The sequence below is a fragment of the Dromiciops gliroides genome, chromosome 4, assembly GCF_019393635.1.
Source record: "Dromiciops gliroides isolate mDroGli1 chromosome 4, mDroGli1.pri, whole genome shotgun sequence".
Lineage (NCBI taxonomy): Eukaryota > Metazoa > Chordata > Mammalia > Microbiotheria > Microbiotheriidae > Dromiciops > Dromiciops gliroides.
In genome coordinates this window covers 424897080-424922832 of record NC_057864.1, presented here as the reverse complement: position 1 = coordinate 424922832, position 25753 = coordinate 424897080, and the positions used below count along the sequence as shown (strand labels likewise).

At 40.3% G+C, this 25753-nt stretch overlaps 1 pseudogene; it reads left to right on the top strand.

The window, feature by feature from the left end:
- The first annotated feature begins 1052 nt into the window (after positions 1-1052).
- LOC122755190 lies at positions 1053-6874 on the top strand (annotated as a pseudogene).
- The last annotated feature ends 18879 nt before the right edge of the window (positions 6875-25753 follow it).

Here is a 25753-nt window from a genome sequence, read left to right as displayed (position 1 = left end):
AAGGAGTCAGAAACACCTGAGTTCAAATCTAGCTGCATACACTTAAGCTTACTAACTTACTAGTGACCCTGGGCAAGTCACTTAGCCTCTTTTTGCCTCAGTTTCCTTATCATGATTATTGTGAGGATCAAATGAGATAATATTTGTAAAGCACTCAAAGCTGTACCTGGCATATAGTAGGTGCTTAATAAATGCTTATTCCTTCCTTCCTCTAACACTTAAAGTGATATGAAATGTGAGTTATTTTTGATTGGATACATTTTGGAGTGGAGATTATCTAGGCTACAATGACCAGGTCTCCCCTCTATAAATTCAAGAATGTTGGAGGAAATCTTCAATTACATTTTTGTTTTGTTTTGTATTTGGTGAGGCAATTGGGGTTAAGTGACTTGCCCAGAGTCACAGGGCTAGTAAGTATTAAGTGTCTGAGACCAGATTTGAACTCAAGTCCTCCTGAATCCAGGGCCAGTGATCTATCCACTGCACCACCTAGCTGCCCCTCCAATTACATTTTAACAATAGATCCTTCTCAGTCTAGGAGGGATACACAGAATGGATTCAATAACGTCTGGAGGAGGTCCCATTAAAGACAATAGTTCTCTAATTCTCTAGTTTGGTTTTGATAGTCCATAATGGTTTAGTTGAGGACCCATTAGCCCAGACTTCTTAGGAATAATTCCCTTTTAGAATAGACAGATTTTTGGTGTTTACTCTGAAGTAAAAATAAAGGCAAATGACTGTTAATGAGATCATTGCCATAGTGTTGCTACTAGACTTGAATATTCATCTAAGTTTACTGAGAAAACTAAGGAAGAAGACAAAGATAAAGCACTTTAAGGGCAGAGTTTAGAATGAAAACTCATAATTTGCATAATATTCTTTCTCAAGGAAAACAAAAGCCTTCTATTTAGTCCTTGAAATAAACCATAAGAATGAGATAATTGAGAAATAGAAGCCCTTACAAATATGGTAACATCCCAATTATCCTGCAGTCCAACATCTGGCACTCTCAAACATCAAATAAAACTAGAAATAATAGCAGCAGCAGCAAAATGCTGGTAAGTGAAAGCAGCAATGAAAAAGTGAAGATGGCACTAAATGTCTGAAATGATTTATTTGCTTGACAAGCAAAGGAAAGGGATGCTCTTGTTGGTTGGTGATGGCTGCCAAGCTAAGTCTAATGACCATCAAAGTTTGAAAGTGTGTGAAACACATCACTCAGGGCCATATGTGGAAGTAGAAGAGAAATTAGCTAGGACTAGGAGCTCCTCCCATAACATTACATTCCTTCCACAACATTGACAATGGTACCCTGCTAAGCTTCAGTCTTGAATCATTCTCACCATCGACTGCCCTTGCTCCTACAAAAAAATGCTGCTGAACAAAGGTGCAGAAAAGCACACAATTGTTCTAGCTGGATCCACTAAAATTTATGTTATACAACCTCAACTGGGTTCTTGCTGCTGCTAGGCAATCCTCCTATACCTTTCTAATCAATTCACTCTCTACTCACCAGAGACTTCCAAACCTCTCATTCCTTCACAAATCTCCAAAAGGCTCTTTTTCTCTCCACTCTCGGTTGAGAATCTTGCCTCATACTGATGTGAGATGGAATTAAGGTGATCAATTTGATCGTGAGGCATCTCAAAGAATTACAAGACTCAGTGACTCAGTTTCCCAAGTTTTATGGAAAGACTGTTGACCACAGAGAGAGAGCCAGAAAAATGGAAAGATATCTCTTGAATAGGGAAAGAGAAGACAGTTATATTTACAGTATGGATAAATTGATTATCAGTCTCATTATAATAATCTCCACCTTTGGGAGGTACAGGGGAGGGCTTATCCTAATTTGGAGTTCCTGGGGTCCTAAGCCAACCCCCAAGGCAGGTACCTTTTTCCATGGAGGTGTGTTTTGGGGGTTTACACATCATAAGGTGAATCTGGGGACAAATTTGGCCTTTTCTGCGCATGTTACCTCAACTTACCACGGTCAGAGTGTCCCTGTATTTTTCATTCCCAGGCCTATTTTCTGGGTATTAACATTTATCAATTAGGATTTCTATAGCCTGTCTCTAAGTTTTTGTTGTAGTTAGGGTCTCTGTGACCTGCCTCTTTATGTTCTTGTTACGAGTGGTGATTAATGGGGATGATTAATAGGAGCTAGATCTCCAGGTACCAGTTAACAAGAACCTAGGCCCTGGCTTGTATTGATGAAGGTCCAAGTCTTAAGTTATCCATTAATCCCTTTCAGAACTGGGGCCTGTAAATTATAGCCCCTCTTGGAGCTCAGATCTAAATTAGAGCTCAGGTCTTAGGTTTTTCTGTTAACCCCTTTTTTACCTCCTACATCAAATATTTTGCTGAAAAAAATTGAAGTTATTCTCAGAAAACTCCTTCTCCCTATTTCCTTATCTCATATCATCTCATATCACTCAGCTGCCTTCTGTAACTATTTCCTCCTTTCCTCCTGTCTCTCTTGAAGAAGTGATCCTACTCCTTGCCAATGCAAACCACTCTACCTGCAAAAAGCAATCCCATCTCATCTTCTTCTGCAGATCTGCCTCCTTTGTAATCTTCACTCTGTCTTTATCTCTTCAATCTCTCCCTGTCAACTGGCTACTTTCCTACTGCCTATAAACATGACCATGCCTCTCCCATCTTCAAAAAAACCCTATCTTGTTCCAAAGGACTCATGATGGAAAAGGCTCTCCAAATCCAGAAGAAGAACTGTGGAATATAGAAGCAGATTGAACCATACTATTTTGTTTTGGTTTTGGTGCTGTTGTTTTTCTTTTTTGAGGTTTTTCCTTTTTGCTCTGATTCTTCTCTTATAACATGACTAATGCAAAAATATGTTTAATGTGATTGTACATATGTAACCTATATCAGATTACTTGCTGTCTTGAGGGGGGAGGGAGGGAGAAAAATTTGAAACTAGAAATCTTATAAAAACAAATGTTGGGGCAGCTAGGTGGGGCAGTGGATAAAGCACCAGCCCTGGAGTCAGGAGAACCTGAGTTCAAATCTAACTTCAGACATTTGCCAATTTACTAGCTGTGTGATCCTAGGCAAATCACTTAATCCCAATTGCCTCACCCGAAAAAACCAAAAACAAAACAAAAAAACAAATGTTGAAAACTATCTTTACATGTAACTGGAAAATAATAAATTAAAAACAAAAACAGAAAACCCTATCTTGATTCTTCCACCCCTTATAACTATCATCCCATATCTCTTCTGCATTTTGTTACTAAAGAACTCCTAAATGCCATCTACAAGAAGTGCCTCCACTTCCTTTCTTGCTTAAGGAAACTGTTCTCTTTAAAGTTACCAAAGATTTCTTAATTGTCAGATCCAAAGGCCTTTGTTCAATCCTTATCCTTCTCGATCTTTCTGTATCCTTTGATGCTGTCAATCACCCTCTTGTCATGGGGCGCAGAGCACCCCAGAATTTCTCTGGGGCACACCGAGGAATCTTCTCCTTGAGAAACTAAACCAGAGGACAGATAACGCCTAGAGGAACCAAATCGGACTGAGCTAGCTTGGGATTCCTACCCTTCATTCTGGTCTCCCTTACCCTGGGGAGATAAATTTGGGTGTGGCTGCGGCCTTTGTGTCCTGAAGAGGGATCCGTAGCCACCCCTCACCCAATTCCTCTAGTCACTACAAGTGGGGGATGGTCCTCTCTCACTAAAGGAACTTTTCACGGGCAGATGGGCCACCCCCATCAGTCCCCTATAAAAGTACCTTCCGGTCTCCTGTTCGAGGAGATTTGGTACCTCTGAGCCATGTGCTTTATGCCAAATCTCCCCATGAAAAGTCTAAGGATTTCTTTCATGGTTTCCCTCCCCCCACCCTTCCCTTCCCTTGCTCCTCAATAAACTATCACCTTATTCTAACTACGCTTTGTGTGCAAGAGGGTGTAATTCTTTAAAGAGGAATTCCCAAGAACCCCAACCCCAACCCGTACCCCATTTTCCCACCATATCATCTGGCGCCCCACGTTGGGCTAGGGGCAGCTAGGTGGCACAGTGGATAAAGAACTTGCCTGGATTTAGGAGGACCTGAGTTCAAATGTGACCTCAGACAATTGACACTTACTAGCTGTGTGACCCTGGGCAAGTCACTTAACTCTCATTGCCCCACAAAATAAAAAATACAAAAGACCAGTCTTCTCTTACTCTAGTGGGACAATCACCAAGGTAATCTGTTCCTAAGCCATATGTTCCTCTCCTAATAAATCTCTTTTTATTTTACAAGATTCGTGATGAACCTCCAATTCCTTGGGTGAGCTAGCCCCCCACCCCCAACCAGGTTGAAAGTCCCTCCAAACAGTTACCATGCTCATTTCCTCACCCCTGTGCTAGCCTCAAGTCTCTCCCCACTTCCAATCCATTCTCCGTTTATCCACCAAAGTGATTCTCCTGCAGCATGGGTCTAACCATGCTTTAGGAATGTCACCCTTCCTCCCCTCCAACTCAATAAACTACAGGGACTCTTTATCACCTCCAAGCTCAAAATCCTCTGATGTTCAAAGCCTTTCATAGCTTGTCTCTCTCCTATCATTCCAGTCTTCCACATATTCTACCATTCCACTTTATATCCTCTTCCATCCAGTGACACTGGCCTTCCTGCTGTTCTACAAACAAGACATTCCATCTCTCAGCTCTGGGCTTTTTCTCTGGCTGTCCCTCATACTTGAAATGCTCTCCCTCCTTATCTCTGCCTCCTGACTTCCCTGGTTTTCTTCAAGTCCCAGCTTAAACCCCATCTTCTTTTCGAAGCCTTTTCTAGCCTATCTTATTTCTAGTGCCTTCCCCCTGTTGATTATTTCCTATTTATCTGCTATGTAGTTTATTTGTATATAATTGTATGCATATTGTCTCTTCCATTAGATTTTGAACTTGAGGGCAGAGACTTTTTACCTTTTTAAAAAATCTCTCCAGAGCTTAGTATAGTACCTAGCATAGAGTAGGTGCTTAATAAATGCTTAATAACTAACTCAGTAACTAACTGGAATAACATGATAGTGATGTAGGAGGCAAAACCCAGAAAAACCTAAGATCCAAGCTCTAATTCAGATATTAGCTTCGAAAGGGAGTCAGACCCCAGTTAATGGATAACTTACAAGTCAGGGTGCTAGGATATTGTACCCACAGTGATCAGTACCCATAACAAGACCATAAACGGTCAGGTCATATAACAATAAGACCTTAAATAAAATGACATGACTATAGAAATTCTAATGAAAAATGTGAAACTAGTCATGGGAAACAGAAAGAGACATGCACAGAAAAGGCTAAATTTGTCCCCAGATTCACCTTATTACATGTAAACCCCCAAAACACACCTCCACCGAAAAAGGTACCTGTGAAGGAAAAACCCATCCTCTTCTCAATAATTCTCAGGAACTCAGCAGTGAAGTGACAAAGGCTTTATTTTCTTCTCATGAGAAGGAGGCACCCTAGTGTGCAGCTAGTGGGTGCCCAGAAAGGGGGCTGCACAGGTCCTGTTTTATACCCTAGTCCCTAACTTGAATGGATCCTCCCCCTTTTCATCACTGGTGGGGTTACAATCTATGTGCAAAAACTAGCTAATCAGAATGAAGTATTCCCACCCCTCTTCCTTGTATGGGCATTAACTCAGGAGAGGACCTTATACTTCCTTATATGGACACAACTCTGGATCAGACCTTATTGAGACTAGGGCTCCTTGAACCATGTGACCTTGCTAACCTGAGGGGGAGGAGGGGATCTGAGATCTTTGTCCTACAAACAGGTCAGGGGGAGTATGACTGACTGTTATATCCACATTGAGAGGAGACAACTACCCATTTCTCACAGTACCCACCTCAGGGGTTGGTTTAGGACTCAAGGAACTCCAAATTAGGATAAGCCCTCCCCTGTACCTCCCAAAGGTGGAGATTATTATAATGAGACTGATAATCAATTTATCCATACTATAAATATAACTGTCTTTCCCTATTTGAGAGATACCTTTCCACTATTCTGGTTCTCTCCCTGTGGTCACCCACAGTATTGCAATAAAACTTGGGAAACTGAGTCACTGAGTGTTGTAATTCTTTTGGGATGACTCACGATCAATTTGATCCCTAATACCATCCCACATCAATAGAATATGACAAACATTTATTAGGTGCCAACTGGTGGACCAGACACTGTGCTAAGCAGTGGGGAAACAATCAAGAAAAAGAAAGATATTCCCTGTCCTCAAGAAGCTTACAATCTAATAGGAGGAAAGCAATACACAAAAGGAAGCTGAAAAGAAGGGGATGCAGGGGTGGGTGAGACACAATGATGATTATACTGTTGGAGTTGATGTGCCATCCAGGTCCAGATGGGCATAGGGCAGGCTGACTGTTCAGCTTATATAGGACAAGGAATACGGTGCTGGTCATGGTCTAAGGACCCCATGAGATTTAGGTCTCACATTCATGAGCACTGCCAGACCAAGCAATGGTGAATTGCCAGCATAGCATAGCTGCATTCAGCACTGGGGAATAAAAGCAGCTACACTATCCATGTTGCATACAGGAATCCCATTGAGGGATTTTGTGTGCCCCTGTTCAGCCAGCTCCATCCATGGATGGCCAAGCCCCTGGCTGACCTAAGCCAGGTGGATGGAAGAGGTGGAGTAGAATGAAGATTCCTCATAGTCCCTATGGGTAGCTGATTCTGGCCCTGCTATCTGCCTCCAGCCAACTTTCTCTGCTGGACGGATGCCCACATGCATGAGGAATACCTGCAGCAGGCACTAGAAGTATCTTTCCAGGTAGCTCAGGATGTTCATGCCTTATTGGACTTAGTAGTAAAGAAGCATTTCTCATGAGGTTGCCCTATTTCTTGGAGACTGACTCTGATCCTGCAATAAAATATTTCAGCTCTTCAAAAAAAAAAAAAAGATGGGGAGAGGATGAGAAGGGAGCCTTCTTTGTAAAGGAAGGATCTTGGGCAGCATAGAGGTTGCAAAAGGTATGATGGCTTGCAGGTGAGGCTGGAGTCTGTGAAGAAGTTGGGTGAGCTCTTGGAAAAGACTGGGGGCTTCAGTCCCCAAATGAGGGCCCAGAGGAATTTATCCATTTTGTGCAGCAACCCAGGACTGCCGTCAACCTCCAGCCTGTCTGTGAGAATTGCCAAGTTGCCAGCATCTTCAGAGCCCTGTGTACCTGAGATGACTGTAAAATCTGTGTAAACAGCCTCCTACTGAGACAACATCGAGGGCCCTCATCCCAAGAAATCATTGTCGGTTTACCCTTATCCCTGACCTAATTTTCTCCCCCCAAACCCCAACCCCACATAAAGGTACATACGTCTGGAGACAGAGACCTCTCCAGTGCTGAGCCAGACTCTGGGCCCACTCCATGGGAGATAGAGACGGGCTTTAGATTCCTGTAATCTCTAAGCAAAGTGTGATGAAGGAAAAGCCTCTGCAATAGCTGTTTGGCCACGGAGTAGTGTGAGGGCCAAAATTTGATATATGGAGCATTAATTGGGTGACTCGCCTAAATATTGGGGTCTCAGAAATATGAGGGACCTTTTAGGTTCACCCTCCAGCTGTTCTGAGGTGCTGACACTCCACTCACATTGACCATGAGGAATCTTCATTCCACCCCGGGTCAAAGCCTGGAAAAAGACACAGCTGGAGAGACTCCAGCCCAACCTCCGTGTGTACCAGCACAGTTCTCCGCTGTCCACATTTACATACCACTGTAGCCCAGAGGAAGGAATATGCTTATGGTCATACAGGGGCCTTCATCTAAATCATCACCAGGATCATCACCACCACCACCACCACCACCACCATCATCGCCATCCTTTGTGGTGGTCTCTTATGTCATGTTGGACTGGACCTTGAACAAAGAGATTTAAGCTGTCACATTTCTAATTTTATTTTATTCTTATTTTTTTTTTTTTAGTGAGGCAATGGGGGTTAAGTGACTTGCCCAGGGTCACACAGCTAGTAAGTGTCAAGTGTCTGAGGCCGGATTTGAACTCAGGTCCTCCTGACTCCAGGGCTGGTGCTTTATCCACTGCGCCACCTAGCTGCCCCCACATTTCTTATTTTTGATGAGTTCTCCCTGCCCAATATAAAGCAAATTTCCTGGGCACTAGCCTTTAGGAGCCATGTCAGCCAGTGGATAAAGAATTTATAAAATCATAATCATAATCCTACCTCTTGGACTCCTTCTCCTGACCCTGCATGACAAGTATCTTCATCTTACTGCTGCAACTCTAATTCAACTCACTTTCTGCTTCTCTCTTGTAGTCTAGTCTCCCCGGGGAAGCTTAAGATTCACTCAGTTTGTTCTGCCGATGGGTGTCTGTGTAGCAGAATGATCCAAATATTTATCTTGTGAAATTTCTTTAAATGCCAAAAACAAAGAAAGGAACCTGATGTGCTAGGGAGCCTTAAATAGCAATAAAATTGTTGCTGTGCTAATGACTTTCTTCTCCTTCCCCACCTTATCCCTGCAGAAGAGCAGCTAATGATACCAGTAACCTCATGGGATTGCTGTGAAGCTCAAATGAGATAATATTTGTAAAGTACTTAGCATGATGCTTGGCACATGGTAGGTGCTTAATAAATGCTTGTTCCCTTCTCTTCTCCCTTTCCTTCCTTTATTTATTTATTTATTTTGGGTGAGGCAATTGGGGTTAAGTGACTTGCCCAGGGTCACACAGCTAGTAGGTGTCAAGTGTCTGAGGCTGGATTTGAACTGTGGTCTTCCTGACTCCAGGACCAGTACTCTATCCACTGCGCCACCTGGCTGCCCCCTTAACTTATAATCAATATAATTTTTACATTTTTAATACAATTTTCCTTTTCCTTTATTGTAGTCTCTTTCAACTTATGATCAATATAATTTTTATATTTTTAATACAATTTAAAATGAAATAATATTAATGGCTTATTATTTTATTTGTAGCTTATGTTGCAAGACTTTGGACTTTGTATCCCAACCCTTCATGTATTCCAGCAAGTTGTTGTAGTTCTTTGTCTTTCATTCTTGAAAAGGACCATGACATCAAGCTGATTAGAACCCTTAGAGAGTCTATGGCTATGTTTTGCCCTCTATGGGGTCTCCCTGAGAAGCAGTTGTATCTTTCTAGTGCTATTGATTGAGGCTGGATTCTGGTATTTCCCCATATATCATTTTCCAGTGTCAGCTAGTGTCTCCCCAGTATAATTTGATCATCTGATATCCCCTAGATATAATCAATAAACAGATAACATTAATTGGCCTTTACAAAGGGATATTTACTGAGAAGACATCACAAGAAAAGAAGTTAAAAACGTGTGCCCCTGAGCCTAGGGTACAAACTCCCTTCTACCACTTTGATGCCTGGGGAGAGTAGACTGAAAATTAAAGTGGCTGCTACAAACATTCCTCCCACTACCATCTCCACTTGCAGGTGCAGCATAGCTAATGGACAAGTCATTTCCTTGCTTGCAGAAAATGGTATTTCTACTATTGGGTCAATCCATTGTTAGATAAGATCAAGCAGATTGCTTCTGATTGTACTCAACAGTTGGCAAAATCTGCTAATTCTTCTGACCTTTCAAAGGTAACAAAGTCATATTGTCTCCAGCATACTTTCACCTAAGATAAGGAAAAAATAAACATAATAAAGATAAAAGTAAGAGCAGGTCCATATATTCACTAATCACATGACAACACAGGTGAGGAGATAAGGGCCTGATGATGCTTTTCTCCTTCCTGGGAGGTTTACAGCATTTCTTCCCTAGAAGGCTCTGTTGGAGTCTTTCTCTTGTACTATTCATTTTGGCTCAGCAGCCAGGTAAAGGGCTTTTCTTCATAGGAAACAATCAGAGAATGTCTCCTCTGACAGAGATATGTGTTCTGAATTACATTACATATCATCATACACTTCCAGAAACAGGTTTACCAACCTCCCTTCCCTGCCCTGTAAGTTGGTGGTAACCAAAACTTAGAGATGCAAAGGGGATTCTTATTGTACCTCCCATTGATCAGTCCCCCATAACACATTTTAATCTTAAAAAGTCAAAATAATAAAAACAACTTGAAAAAAAGATAAATCGGGTTTCCATTTAAAACATTATATTTTTATCACAAAAGTATTTTATTATTTTCTATTTACATGTAGAGATAGTTTTCAACATTTGTTTTTATAAGATTTCTAGTTCCCAATTTTTCTTCCCTTCATCCTTCCCTCCTCCATTCCCAAGACAGCAAACAATCTGATATGTTATCTATGTACAATCAAATTAAATATATTTCTGCCTTAGTCATGTTGTGAAAGAAGAATGAAAACAAAAGGGGAAAACCTCAAAAAAGAAAAAACAAAAACAAAAAAAGTAGAAATACTATGGTTCAATCTGCATCTAGATTCCACAGTTCTTTTTTTCTGTTTGTGGAGAGCATTTTTCATCATGAATCTTTTGGAATTATCTTGGATCATTTGTATTGCTGAGAAGAGTTGTCTTTCACAGTTGATCATCATACAATGTTGTTGATACTGTGTACAATGTTCTCCTGGTTCTGCTCATTTCACTCAGCATCAATTCATGTAAATCCAGGTTTTTCTGAAATCTGCCTGTTCATCATTTCTGACAGCACAATAGTTAAAAGAGTATATTTTGTAAAAGTTTTTTTTGAGGATATTATATTTTTAAAACATCAAAACCATGAAGAAAATTCTTCATAATCTCAGTGTCTCGGGATGCCAAGGGATTTTAATCTACACTCATCTATAAGGACTAATATTGGTGTTTAAAGTTAGGAGAAGATACATGCTCTCATAGGCCTGCTTGAGAAAGTCAACAGCTAACATGTACACTTTTTCCACCTCATCAAAGCCATGAATTTTAGGTCAGCATTTCTCTTTTTTCTCTTGCCCCCATGAATTAGAAAGAAAGGGCTAGAATTTTGTTGTTGAGTCATTTCAGTCATGTCCAACTCTTCATGAACCCATTTGGGGTTTTCCTAGCAAAGACACTGAACTGGCTTGCCATTTCCTTCTCTAGCTCATTTTACAGATGAAGAACTGAAGCAAACAGGGTTAAGTGACTTGCCCAGGGTCACACAGCTAGTAAATGTCTGAGGTCAGCTTTGAACACAGAAAGATGAGTCTTCCTGATTCCAAGCCCAGTGCTCTATTTAGTATGCTACCTAGATGCCCCTAAAATATTTCTTTTCAAAATTTGATGATTCCCAAACTTACCTGACTCTTTCTATGAAGAGGAAGAAACACCTTAGACTTGCCTTGCCTCTAGCTTAGTAGTTTTCTTGATGTTTGGGTGCCAAAAAAAGGGGTGTGTGTGTGGGGCTAATATTGCCTCAGAATTTTTTATCCAATGTGCTTTTATAATTTTTTTCCCTTTCCTCAGTTCCTTTATGGTTGTGAAGAACCTAAAGAAGAGCTTTCATCAAATTACGTACTTTAGGAAAGAAATGTGAAAAAATATGTTAACATTCATTCACTGTATAATATTCCAGCAAAAGACACTGTTTTTTAAAAAAAATAGAACTATGAAACCTTAGAATTAGGATGGATTTCAGAAGAATAATTTAATCCAAGCCTCTATTTCATGTGTACAAATAACCTTCCTTGGCAGAATATAGGCTTGCTGAGGGCAGAGACTGTTTTGGTTTTGTCTGAATATACAGCACTAAATTAATATTGCTTGCTTAATTGATTTATTTTTTCTAGACCTATATATATATATATATATATATATATATATATATATATATATATATATATATATATATTTTTTTTTTTGGTAAGGCAATTGGGGTTAAGTGACTTGCCCAGGGTCACACAGCTAGTAAGTGTGTATTAAGTGTCTGAGGCCGGATTTGAACTCAGGTACTCCTGACTCCAGGGCCGGTGCTCTATCCACTGCGCCACCTAGCTGCCCCTAGACCTATATTTTTTTAATCATAAAAGTATTTTATTATTTTCCAGTTACATGTAAAGATAGTTTTCAACATTTGTTTTCATAAGACTTTTAGTTCCAAATTTTTCTCCTTCCTTCCCATCCCTCTTCACTCCCCAGGACAGAAAGCAATTGGATATAGGTTATATATGTACAATCACATTAAACATATGCCTGCATTAGTGATATTGTGAAATAAGAATCAGAACATAAGGGAAAAATAGCAAAAAGTAGAAACAGTATGGGTCATTCTATATTCAGAATCCATGGGGCAGCTAGGTGGCGCAGTGGATAAAGCACTAGCCTTGGATTCAGGAGGACCTGAGTTCAAATCCAGCCTCAGACACTTGACACTAGCTGTGTGACCCTGGGCAAGTCACTTAACCCTCATTGGCCTGCCAAAAAAAAAAAAAAGACAGAATCCACAGTTCTTTTTTTCTGGATGTGGAGAACATTTTCTATCATGAGTTCTTTGGAATTGTCTTGGATCATTGCACTGCTGAGAAGAGCCAAGTCTATCACAGTTGATCATCACACAATGTTGCTGTTAATTCAGCCATTCCCCAATTGATGGGCATTCCCTCGATTTCCAGTTCTTTGCCACCACAGAGAGAGCTGCTAGAAATATTTTTGTACATATGGGTCCTTTTCCCTTTTTTATGATCTCTTTGGGATATAGATTTAGTGGTGGTATTGCTGGGTCAAAGGGTATACACAGTTTTATGGTTCCAAATTGCTCTCCAGAATGGTTGTTCAGTTCACAACTCCACCAACAATACATTAGTGTTCCAATTTCCCCACATCTCCAAAATCTATTATTTTTCTTTTTTTTCATATTAACCAATGAGATAGGTGTGAGATGGTACCTCAGAGTAGTTTTTTGTGTTTTGTTTTGCAGGACAATGGGGGTTAAGTGACTTGCCCAGGGTCACACAGCTAATAAGTGTCAAGTGTCTGAGGCTGGATTTGAACTCAGGTCCTCCTGAATCCAGGGCCGGTGCTTTATTCACTGTGCCACCTAGCTGCCCCCTCAGAGTAGTTTTAATTTGCATTTCTCTAATCAGTAGTGATTGAGAACATTTTTTTCATATGGCTATAGATAGCTTTCATTTCTTCATCTGAAAACTGCCTGTTCATCATATCCTTTGACCATTTCTCAATTGGGGAATGACTTTCATTCTTATATATTTGATTCTGTTCTTTATATTTGTTAGATATGAGGCCTTTCTCCAAAACATTGGCTGTAAAAATTGTTTCCCAGCTCTCACTCACATTATCATGGGCAAGGTATTCCCTTTTTGGTCTTTAATTTCCTCATCTGTAAAATCAGGATTATAATAACTTTACTTCTCACCTAAGAGAATAATTGCATAGAAAGTATATTGTAAAGTTTTCAGAGCTATGTCTTTAATTAGCTTGACAATCAAGAAGGTTTGGAGCAGGCTCTGTAGAAAGAGAAAGGAGACAAAAATTTTAATACCATTCGTTATAATGATAGCATCACAGGTTTCTGAATGGCAAAGCCCACTGCGCCACCTAGCTGCCCCAGAAATTATTAATTTTTAATTCAATGATTTCTTAATACTTAAAAAAACCCTTTACTGTCACTTCGCAATAACTGTTCTCCCAATAGAATTCTCCTTGCAGCAAAGTATAGCTATGTAAAACAAACCAATATAATGGCCATATTTGACACCATATGCCTCATTCTACACCTATATAGAACATCACCTCTCTGATAAAAAGATTTTGAGGAGGAATATTTTCTGTCAGCCTTCTGAAGTCAAACTTGGTCCTTGTATCAATCAAAGTTCTAATGCTTTTCAAAGTTGTTATCCTTTATATTATTGTGTTCATTGTATTAATTGCTTTATTTGTTCTTCCTTCTTTGCTGCACATCAGTTCACAGTCTTCCCAAGTAATTCTGAAATTCTTTACTATTGTCATTTTTTTATGGAACAATAATATTTTAATAACATGTAAAGTATTGAGAAACCACTTCTGGACACAGTGGAGCTTCGACATTTTACAACTCCCTGTTTTATACTTAGGCATATGTTTTGGGTTTAATCCTGGGGGAATATGCCCCTAATTAGGGGGATTAAGATCTTCTTTCTCACACCATTGAGCTTGTTAAATTGCGTGGGGAAAAATGCTTAAAACTTAGGCTATGACTCACACCTAGGTCTCCCTAAAAGGGTAGAGGGAAGGAACAAAAGAAGTATTCAATATACAATATGAATCATGGATGAGACAGGTAATTTACTCCTGAACACAAACGGAATTATTGATAAGGACACTCACAAATGTGTATTGATAGGGTTCAATAACAACTTATAACTACTATTACAATGCAGTTAAACTAATGTTTAAACCTTATCAAAGCACGAAGCAGTCTGCAGTACTGCTTTTAGGCATATTACATTTCACCTCATTTCAGCACTGTCTTTTACAATTCTGCTGGTAAAACAGTCTTGTCCTGGTTCAAACTCTCTTAAGAAGAAATTTTTCCTGCTAACAGCCAGCTTCAACCCAATGGAACCTAATGCCTTCTGACCTCTCATACTCACAAGGTTGCTTCCAAAACTGAACACATCTATCTTGGAGTACTCATTCACTTATGAATAGTGAAGAATTAAAAAGACAGGAAGGGATGTAAGAATGGGCACAAGCTTACATGGGCAGGAAATATGCCCATGGAAGATAGCATAGAGGCTGGGTGAAAAAAAGGACAATCATCCCTTGCCTCACCCAACTCTCAGGAGATAACTCAAAAAAGTCCTCACACACTTCACAGTTGGTAAGGAAAAGGGAGGTAGAGGGCCTGGTCAATCACTTTTTTTTGTGTGTGTGAGGTAATTGGGGTTAAGTGACTTGCCCAGGGTCACACAGCTAGTAAGTGTTAATTGTCTGAGGCTGGATTTGAACTCAGGTCCTCCTGACTCCAGGGCCGGTGCTCTATCCACTGCACCACCTAGCTGTCCCTGGTCAATCACTTTTACATATCCATTGAATCATTAACTCCTCTGACTTAGTAGCTAAATAAAGATTCTCTATCATCTCACAGTGCAAGCCTGTCAGTGATGAAACTTATATTGCTTGAAGCATACCTCAAAGCTCCCACAAGGTCAACCAGAAGGATTAAAGACAATTTCATGATGCTTTATGACAGCAGGTTTTTTTTAATCATAAAAGTATTTTATTATTTTTTAGAGACATGTAGGGATAGTTTTCAACATTTGTTTTTATAAGATTTCTAGTTTCAAATTTTTCTCCCTCCCCTCCCTCCCCCTCCCCAAGACAGCAAGCAATCTGATATAGGTTATGTATGTACAATCCCATTAAACATATTTCTACATTAGTCATGATGTGAAAGAAGAATCAGAGTTGTAAAAAAAAATTATTAACTAGCTAATCTTAATCTGAAAAAATTATATAATTGGACTTATATGAAAAATTATAACTTTAGAAAAATTATAATTGGGGTCGTAAGTCCTGCTGCAGTTGCCATCCAAATGTAAGAATATTTTAACTGACATGGGGGGATTAATCTATCTGGGGACTAATGTGGGGACTTTTGACTGGCTGATTATCTGACTGCTATTAATTTAATATGGGCTGTTTAAAAATTTTTCCACACTGCTCCCAAATTGATAAGCAAACAATTAAGACGCCTCTTAATTAAATAATCAAAGCAGAATTTATTTATAAAAATCAATGTAGGGGCAGCTAGGTGGCGCAGTGGATAGAGCACTGGCCCTGGATTCAGGAGGACCTGAGTTCAAATCCAGCCTCAGACACTTAACACTTACTAGCTGAGTGACCCTGGGCAAGTCACTTAACCCCAATTGCCTCACCCCCCCCCAAAAAAAATCAATGTAAACGATAAGGGTTAAGAAATGCAAATTATACAACCTGTCTACTTTGCGTGTGTGTGTGTGGGGGGGGGCAATTGGAGTTAAGTGACTTGCCCAGGGTCACACAGCTAGTAAGTGTTAACTGTCTGAGGCTAGATTTGAACTCAGGTCCTCCTAAATCCAGGGCCAGTGCTCTATCCACTGCGCCACCTAGCTGCCCCTAACCTGTCTACTTTTAATATAATAAGGGCTGTTGCCTCCTCTTGCCTTAGGGTATGCTCCAGCTTTCTCCAATTTTCACTCTTTTTCTCCTTCACTCTAGCTCCCCTTTCACTGCTAAGCTCCTTTCTTCTAACTCCAAGCCCCCTTCACTTTGTCGACCCCCTGAAAAGCCCCTTATTGTCCTCACCTCAGTTGCCAACCCCCTGGCATCTCTAGCTTCTCTGTATCATAGCCTTTTCTCGCTTTCTCCATCCCCCTGTACCATCTCCCCACCCCTTTGTCTTGTCAGCTCCCCTTTTTATTAACCTGCTCTCAGGTGAAACTCGGGGCTGGCCACCCCCGGGCTGACTGACCCTGTGCTTTGCAAGCCTGCAGCTGGGGCTGGGTGAAGCAAACCCCAGTGTCCCGGAGGTTTTTTGTGGGTCTTTCCACTGTGTGAACAGGGCTGCGCCATGCCACACGTGTGGCTCAGGTTTTCGGGTTTTTGTCTGCACAGCTTAGCCCGGCTCAGGCCCCTCCCCCTCCCCAGCTGAAACAGAGGGGGAGGGGAAGCTCCACTTATGGAGCCTGAGGCTAATTTTAACACCCACAGAGCAAAAGGGAAAAGCCTCAAAAAAGAAAAACAACAACAACAAAAAATAAATAGAAATAGTATGTTTCAATCTGTATCTAGATGCCACAGTTCTATTTTTCTGGATGGAGAGCATTTTCCATCATAAGTCCTTTGGAACTCTCTTGAACTATTGTATTGCTGAGAAGAGTCAAGTCTATCACAATTGATCAACACATAATGTTGTTGATATTGTATATAATGTTCTCCTGGTTCTGCTCATCTCTTTCAGCATCAGATTTCTCTGAAATCTGCCTGTTCATCATTTCTAACAGCACAATAGTATTCCATTATATTCATATACCTCAACTTGTTCAGCCATTCCCCAATTGATGGGCATCCCCTCAATTTCCAATTCCTTGTCACCACAAAAAGAGCAGCTATAAATATTTTTGTACATGTGGGTTTTTTCCCCTTTTTTATGATCTCTTTGGAGAAAAGACCTAATAGTGGTATTGCTGGGCCAAAGGGTATGCACAGCTTTATAGCCCTTTGGGCATAGTTCCAAATTGCTCTCCAGAATGGTTGTATCAGTTCACAGCTCCACCAACAATGCATTAGTGTTCCAATTTTCCCACAGCTTCTCCAACATTTATTATTTTCCTTTTTTGTTATTTTAACCAATCTGATAGGTGTCAGGTGGTACCTCAGAGTTGTTTTAATTTGCATCTCTCTAATCATTAGTGATTTAGAGCATTTTTTCATATGGGAATAGATAGCTTTGATTTCTTCATCAGAAAACTGCCTGTCCATATCCTTTGACCATTTCTCAGTTGGGGAATGACTTGGATTCTTATAAATTTGATTTAGTTCCTTATATATATATTTTAATTTTTTTTAAGTGAGGCAATTGGGGTTAAGTGACTTGCCCAGGGTCACACAGCTAGTAAGTGTTAGGTGTCTGAGGCCGGATTTGAACTCAGGTACTCCTGAATCCAGGGCCAGTACTCTATCCACTGCGCCACCTAGCTGCCCCAGTTCCCTATATATTTTAGAAATGAGCCCTTTATCAGAAGTACTGGCCATAAAAATTGTTTCCCAGCTTTCTGCCTCCCTTCTAATTTTAGATGCATTGCTTCTGTTTGTACAAAAACTTTTTAATTTAATGTAATCAAAATCATATATTTCGCATTTCATAATATTCTCTATCTCTTGTTTGGTCATAAACTGTTCTCCTTTCCATAAATCTGAGAGGTGAACCATTCCTTTCTCTCTTAATTTACCTATGGTATCACCTTTTATGTCTAAACCATTTGACCATTTTGACCTTATTTTAGTATAAGTTGTAAGATGTTGGTCTGTGCCTAGTTTCTGCCATACTCTCTTCCAGTTTTCCCAGCATTTTTTGTCAAATGCTGAGTTCCTATCCCAGAACCTGGAGTCTTTGGGTTTATCAAACAGTATATTACTAAAGTCATTTACTACTGTGTCTCCTGTGCCTAACCTATTCCATTGATCCACCACTCTATTTCTTAGCTAATACCAAATAGTTTTGATGACTGCTGCTTTATAGTAAAGCTTCAGATTTGGTACAGCTAGCCCACCTTCCTGTGCATTTTTTTTTCATTAGTTCCCTTGATATTTTTGACCTTTTGTTCTTCCAGATGAATTTGACAGTAGTTTGTTTTTGTTTTTGTTTTTGTTTTACTGAGGCAATTGAGGTTAAGTGACTTGCCCAGGGTCACACAACTAGTAAATGTTAAGTGTCTGAGGCCGGATTTGAACTCAGGTGCTCCTGACTCCAGGGCCAGTGCTCTATCCACTGTGCCCCCTAGCTGCCCTGACAGCAGTTCTTAATGTGTAGTCTGGGGACCCTTGGGGGTCCCCCTGAGGACTGTTCAGGGGATCAATAAGGGCAAAACTATTCTAGCCCACATAAATACTAAGGTGTTTTAATTTCTAATATGGTAAATACCAATAAATACAAACAAAGAGTCTTTGGGAGTGTGTTCTTAATAATTTTCAAGTATGTAAAGGGGTCCAGAGACAAAAAACGTTGGAGAACTGTTGTTTTATATAGGCTACACAACTTGTTTGGCCATTCTCCAATTAATGGGCACCCATTTTGTTTCCAGGGTTATTTTTTCTGCCATAAAAAGTTCTATTACAAATATTTTTTGCATACTTTAGGCCTTTCTCTCTGTCCAATAATGTTATCCATGGATCAAAGGATATGTACATTTTAATGACTTTTAAGGTATAGTTCCAAATAATTTTCCACAATATTTGTTTCTATCAGTTCATAGCTTGTGCTATATTTTTGTGCCTGTTTTTCCACAGTCCCTCCAACATTGTTTTGTTTTTTGGTGGGGCAATGAGGGTTAAGCGACTTGTCCAGGGTCACACAGCTAGTAAGTGCCAAGTGTCTAAGGCTGGGTTTGAACTCAGCTCCTCCTGAATCCAGGGCTGGTGCTTTATCCACTGTGCCACCTTGCTGCCCCAGTCCCTCCAACATTTACCTTTTTTGTCATTTTAGCCAGTCTACTGGGTTTGAGGTAAAATTTGATGTCAAATTTGTTTTAATTTGCATTTCTATTTATATTAGTATTTTGGAACACTTTTTATACAATTACCTTTGAAAACTTCTTGTATAAATGATAAATTTCAAGATAATTAGGCTAACAAGTAAAACAAATAACCATGAGAATGATGTCCCCCATTCTGTGGTATGAATTTCTTTTTTCTTATTCTCAACAGGGACTGTTGGAATGGGAGGCCTGACAGACCATAGAAGGACTCAAGGTGACATCTTTGATGGGAAGTAGGTAGTCTTTTTTCTGCCAATCTATCCTATGGAATCTGTCTTGAGGTAAATAGCCTCGGCTTTAAAGTAACTGCATCAGAATGGTTCTCCCTTCTCTGCCCATAGTTTAGGCAGGACAGGTTGAGGGTCCTGATATTCTGCTCCACCTTGCCCTACTCATCAGTAGTCTCCAGTGCCCATAAAGACTTTCAAGGGAAGCAATTTGGTAGAGTGGAAAGAGTGGGTGATTTGGAATCAGATTTCTGAGGTTCAAAACCTGGGCTCTACTACTTTTTATCTGTGTGACCTTGGGCAAGTTATTTTATTTCTCTAAACCTCAGTTTCCTTATTTGTAAAATAGGGGAATGGACTATATGACCTCTAAAGTTCTTTCCAGCTCTAAGTGTATGATCCTATGTACAAAATAACAATCCTTCAGAAGTATGACCAGAAACAGAAATTTGTAAAAATTAAGGATGGCGGTCTGAGTGAGGAGTCTCTAGGCTCTGGCTGAAAGCCGTGGCATTTTACCTATAAGTTAGAGTGAAAATGTAGCAATTGTGCCCTCTAGGAAAAAGGCATCTGAATATCGTCATTCAATATCAATATACACTAAGACCTAGGTCTAAAAAAAAGCAGTTTAACTGATCATGGCTCTTGATGAAAACTCCAGTATTTGAAATTTTAGAGATGGAAGGGACAATTGAGAATTGCCTCTTCCAATCCTTTTACTTTGCAGACAAGGGAACTAAAGTTCAGAGGTGATATGGGAGAAAGAGCATAGATTATTCTACATTTAGAGTCCCTGGGTCCAAAACCTGCCTGGGATGCTTATGTGACCTAAATATCATCATCAGTCAGTTCGTCGTCAGATTGGATACAGGACTACGGAATGCCAGCTACATTTTGGGTAAAGTATATTTTCTATTATCTAGCAGAGTTAAGGAATTGGTAGGGAGATTCTGGCTAATCTGGTTAATAGGGAATTCTCTAGTTAATAGAGAATTTCCACTGATCTCAATCATGGAGTTCCAGTTTTAAAAGCATAAAAGTATACCTAAGCATTCATAATACTAAAACTCAAAAGCAGGTGGTTGAAAAAGCACTTGATAGACAGTAAGGAGAACTAGGTGCTAGCCCCAATTCTGCTATTAATTTGAATGATTCATGCTATCCCATAGAATCATAAATTATAAATCCAGAGTTGTAAGGAACATCAGAGTTCATGTAGGTCAACCTCTCCTTTACATATGGGGAAACTAGCTGCCCCCACAACATCACATTTTAAAAAGCAAGGCAAGATGCAGCCTGTGAGGATCCTTATGTATGGTTCAGTGGCCCCTACTTCTGTTTGAATTTGACACCACGGCTGTACATGAGCCGGATAAAACTTGCCTAAACTGTCTTCTACAGGCAGGAGACTGCCACCTGGTGGCGTCTCTAATATATAATATATAATATATAATATATAATAGTTTTCTTGACATCTCCTAGGGATTAAATGTTCTATCCACTGATAAAGTGATATATTTAGAATCAGATATGCCTCAGTTCATCAATTTACCTCAAACCCTAGTGTGATCCTAGGCAAGTCACTTAAACTCTTTCATCTACAGTTTCCTCATCTGTAAAACATGAATAACAGCAGTGCCCAACTCACAGGGTTGTTATGAGGATCAAATCACTTAATACATGTAAAGTACTCTGTGAACCTCGAATTGTTATGTAAATGCTATTATGATTCTTTTATGAGATGTTTAAAATTTAATGTGTGGTTGCCTTAAATTAGAAGCTTTAGCACTACTCTTTGGGCATTAAGCATTTATTAAAGCGTACCAGGTATTCACGTGGAGTTCAGAAAGTTAAGAAAAGGCCTATCTAGCCTAGAGTTCCAGCCTAGTCAGGTTCTTCCTCAAGTCCTCCACCATGAGCCTACTTCAACCATGAACTTTCCTCAAACTGAGCGTGGAAGCTTTTTATAGGTCTGGAGCAGAGGCGGTCCTTACACACTGCTTAACGATGATTGGTTAGCATGATCCAAATCCATTGGTTCACTGGATTTGAAGGTGGTCTTGAGTTGAGTTCAAAGTCCTTAGCTTCTGAGAACAATACCTCCTTAAGGGCCAGCCAGGCATGGTTACAATCTAATTAACTTGAAGTAGGCTAATCAGCAAAGTCACTCACTCTCACTTAATTCAATTGGTTTAGATTAATCTCCAGGTGAGCCTTTGAGTATCTGCTAAATCCCATTATTTTCTCACATTTAGTATGATCATCTACAGACATGTTCCAGGGAAGCCACGTGTCCCAGTGGATGAAGTGATGGGTCTGGGGTCAGAAAGACCTGAGTTCAAACCTGACCTCAGACACTTAGCAGTTTTATGACCCTGGGCAAGTCACTTCACCCTGTTTGCCTTAGTTTCCTCATCTATAAAATGAGCTGGAGAAAGAAATGGCAAACCACTCCAGAATCTTTGCCAAGAAAACCCCAAACAGGATCATGAGATGTCTGATGCAACTGAACAACAACAACAACAACATTTTCCCTCCATCCCACATTCCTGGAAGGCCTTCTAATCTCTCTCCTCTGTGACTGCCCCTGGAAAACCTACTTATTATCAAGGTCTGAACCATATACAATCTCCAACGTGAAGCCTTCCCTGATTTCTGACCTGACAGTGAGTTTTCCCTCATTCAAACTGTCATGGAGTGCAGAGCACCCCAGAAGTTCTCTGGGGCACACCAAGGAATCTTCTCCTTGAGAAACTAAACCAGAAGACAGATAACGCCTAGAGAGATAAGCTGAACCAAATTGGACTGAGCTAGCTTCGGATTCCTACCCTTCATTCTGGTCTCCCTTACCCTGGGGAGATAAATTTGGGTGTGGCTGCGGCCTTTGTGTCCTGAAGAGGGATCTGTAGCCACCCCTTATCCAATTCCTTTAGTCACTACCAGTGGGGGATGGTCCTCCACTCCTCACCCAATTCCCCCAGCTACCACCAGTGGGGGATGGTCCACCTTCATTAAAGGAACTTTCCATAGGCAGATGGTCCACCCCCATCTGGCCTCTATAAAAGTACCTTCCAGTCTCCTGTTCGAGGAGATTTGGTACCTCTGAGCCATGTGCTTTATGCCAAATCTCCCCATGAAAAGTCCAAGGATTTCTTTCATGGTTTCCCTCCCCCCACCCTTCCCTTCCCTTGTTCCTCAATAAACTATCACCTTATTCTAACTACGTTTTGTGTGCAAGAGGGCATAATTCTTTAAAGAGGAATTCCCAAGAACCCCAACTCCCACCTACCCGTACCCATTTTCCCACCATATCAAAACTGATAGGCCTTTATTCGTATTTGTCTTACATAATAATATTCTAAATGCTATACTTGTGTACACATTATCAGAGGAATGTATTAATGGGAAGTTGGGCAACAACACTGTATTCAAATAAGACTTCTACAAGTCTTATAATAAATCTTAACTGCTAAGAGATGTGCTAACAGATGTTTCCATTCTGTTCAACAAATATTTGTTAAGTACCTCCTATATTTGAGGCAGCAAACTACCCCTGCTCTCCCCCAAAGTTCAAGGCTCTATTCTAGATGCTCAGGATATAAGTAGACTTCATTTGAATCCTGGCTCTGATCTCAGATATGACATTTTTCTTTCTAAGAGCATTGCACAGCCAGGCATTCTAGAGAGCATTCATAAGCATAATGTCACTTGCTTTAGTGGGGTTCTTGGAATCTCTGCAGCTTTTCTAATCTGTAAAGGCATTAAGCCCTTCTTTCCTCTCTACGCAATAGAGATATGAAAGGACAAAGAGAATGTAGCTTTGCTAGATGATTATTGGACAACGTAACAGAAAACAATCTTGGTAGAACCTTAGGTGAAGGTTGCATTTGATATATTTCTTCTATAACCTTGGTTCAATTCCTCCCTCTTTATATTTCCAATGTACTCCTCTTGACTTTCCCCTTCCTTTCGGAGACAGAGGGTAAGAATGAAGAATAGGAATGAGTCATCTTCACATGCCCTTCCTGCTAGACAGGTCCTTAAAATGAAGACTGCCAAGTCTTGTTTCCTAAAGAATATCAAGATGGTTTCATGTGACTCAGTCCAATATAAGAAAAAGGGACAAGCAGCTAGGTGGCGCAATAGATAAAGCACTGGCTTTGGATTCAGGAGGACCTGAGCTCAAATCCGACCTCAGACACTTGGTACCTGCTAGCTGTGTGAACCTGGGCAAGTCACTTAACCCTCATTTCCCCCCCCCCCCAAAAAAAAAAAAGTAATGAGAAGAAGGGACTGCCCTGGAGAGGGAGAGATCCACATAAGTAACCAAAATCCTTTTTCTTTACAATTGACACAGAATTTGTTGTTTGTACTAGGAGCATTGCTCCCAGATGTTGAAGGCAGAAAATCAGGAAAAGAAGAGCTTAATGAGATCTCCAAAAGAAGGGAGGTTGGGACAGGGTGAGGAGAAATATAGGTCATATAATCTTTTTTTTTTTTTTTTGGTGAGGCAATTGGGGTTAAGTGACTTGCCCAGGGTCACTTGCCCCTGGTCATATAATCTAAACCTCTTATTTTACAGATGAAGAAACTAGGACCCAGGATGGTTAAATGACTTGATCATTTTCATATAGGTTGTTGCCTGTTTTATATTTTTACAAAGGTGAATCCCTCTACTTGTTCAAGCTATTCCATTCCATTCTGTCTCCTCTCACAGATTGCCTCTTCTCTCATCCTCACTTTTTCATTTCTTTTCTTTTTTTTAAATTAAAAAAAATTTATTTATAATATAGCAATTCCCTCCCTTTGGGATCTCTTTCAGGAGGTGATCAATTGGTGGATTCTTTCAATTTCTATTTTACATCCTGCTTCTAGAATATCAGGGCAATTTTCCCAGACAATCTCTTGGAAGATGCTGTCTAAACTCTTATTTTGGTCATGGTTTTCAGGTAGTCCAGTGATTTTCAAATTATATCTCCTGGATCTATTTTCCAGGTTAGTTATTTTTCCAAGGAGATCTTTGATATTGCCCTCTTTTAAAAAAATCATTTGGATTTGCTTTACCATGTCTTGGTTTCTCATAAAGTCACTAGCTTCCATTTGTTCAATCCTAGTTTTTAGGCAATAATTTTCATCAGAGAGCTTTTCTATCTCCTTTCCCATTTGGCTTTTCAAGCTGTTGACTTTTTTCTCATAGCTCTCCTGCATTGATCTCATTTCTCTTTTCATTCTTTCCTCCACCTCTCTAAATCTTCCTTCTATCTCTCCTACTTTCTCTTCAAAGTCCCTTTTGAGCACTTCCATGGCCTGAGACCAATTCATATTTTTCTTGGAAGCTTTAGATGTAGGGGCCCTGAGGGTATAGCCTCTTCTGAGGGTGCACCTCAATCTTCCTCATTGCTAAAGAAACTTTCTATTATTCCCAACTTTCTTTGCTTGCTCATCTTGCTGTTTTTTACTTGACTTTTAGCTCCCTCTTACAGTGGGGCCCTACTTCCAAGCTACACTGTTCCAAGCTTAAAGGGTCCCAGGTGTTTTGGTTTGAGGGAGGGCAGGCTTTTCTCTTGCCTGGCCTGTTCTCTGGTTCAAAGGTAACCTTAAGCCAACTTGCTAGTTAACCAGCCATCAGAGTGCTATGGTGGTTTTTAGCTTTGACGAGCCTGTGCCCCTCCCCTACCTGGGCCTCTCGATGCTCAGGATTTCTTCTGTGTTGTTTAAAAATCTAAATGGGGAAAATTGGCTAAAATCACTGATAAATTCAGCAAGAGTTTAGGCTTTTAAGCATTTATTAAAAGATATATTACAGTGGCAGCTAGGTGGCTCAGTGGATAGAGCACCGGCCCTGGATTCAGGAGGACCTGAGTTCAAATACGACCTCAGACACTTGATACTTACTAGCTGTGTGACCCTGGGCAAGTCACCTAACTGCAATTGCCTCACCAAAAAAAAAAAAAAAAAGATATAAGATAGTGAAGAGAGAGAAAGATTGAGAACAGATTCCTTATAGCATGGAAATCCTAGTTTTCCTAGCAGCCCATGTGAAGTTCTGCTGCCAAGCCGATGTCTTGAACCAAAAGAGGAAGATCCAGTCAGACAGCCTCAGCTTCCTACTTCTTGTCTTCCTCCCCCAAAATGGGAGGTTCTTCAAGTTGATTGGTTGAGAGTGGTCTCCTGTTGATGTTGTAGTCCACAACCTCTGAGAACACACTCTACTCAGGGCTGGCCAGGTGTGGTCCTGATTTGATCATCTTTAAGTAGGTTCTCAGTCTCTCAGTCTCACCCAATTCAATCAATTCCAAATCAATCTTCAGGTGGGGCTCCTGGGTGTCTGCCAAGTCCCATTATTTTATCACACTTCCTGGTTCC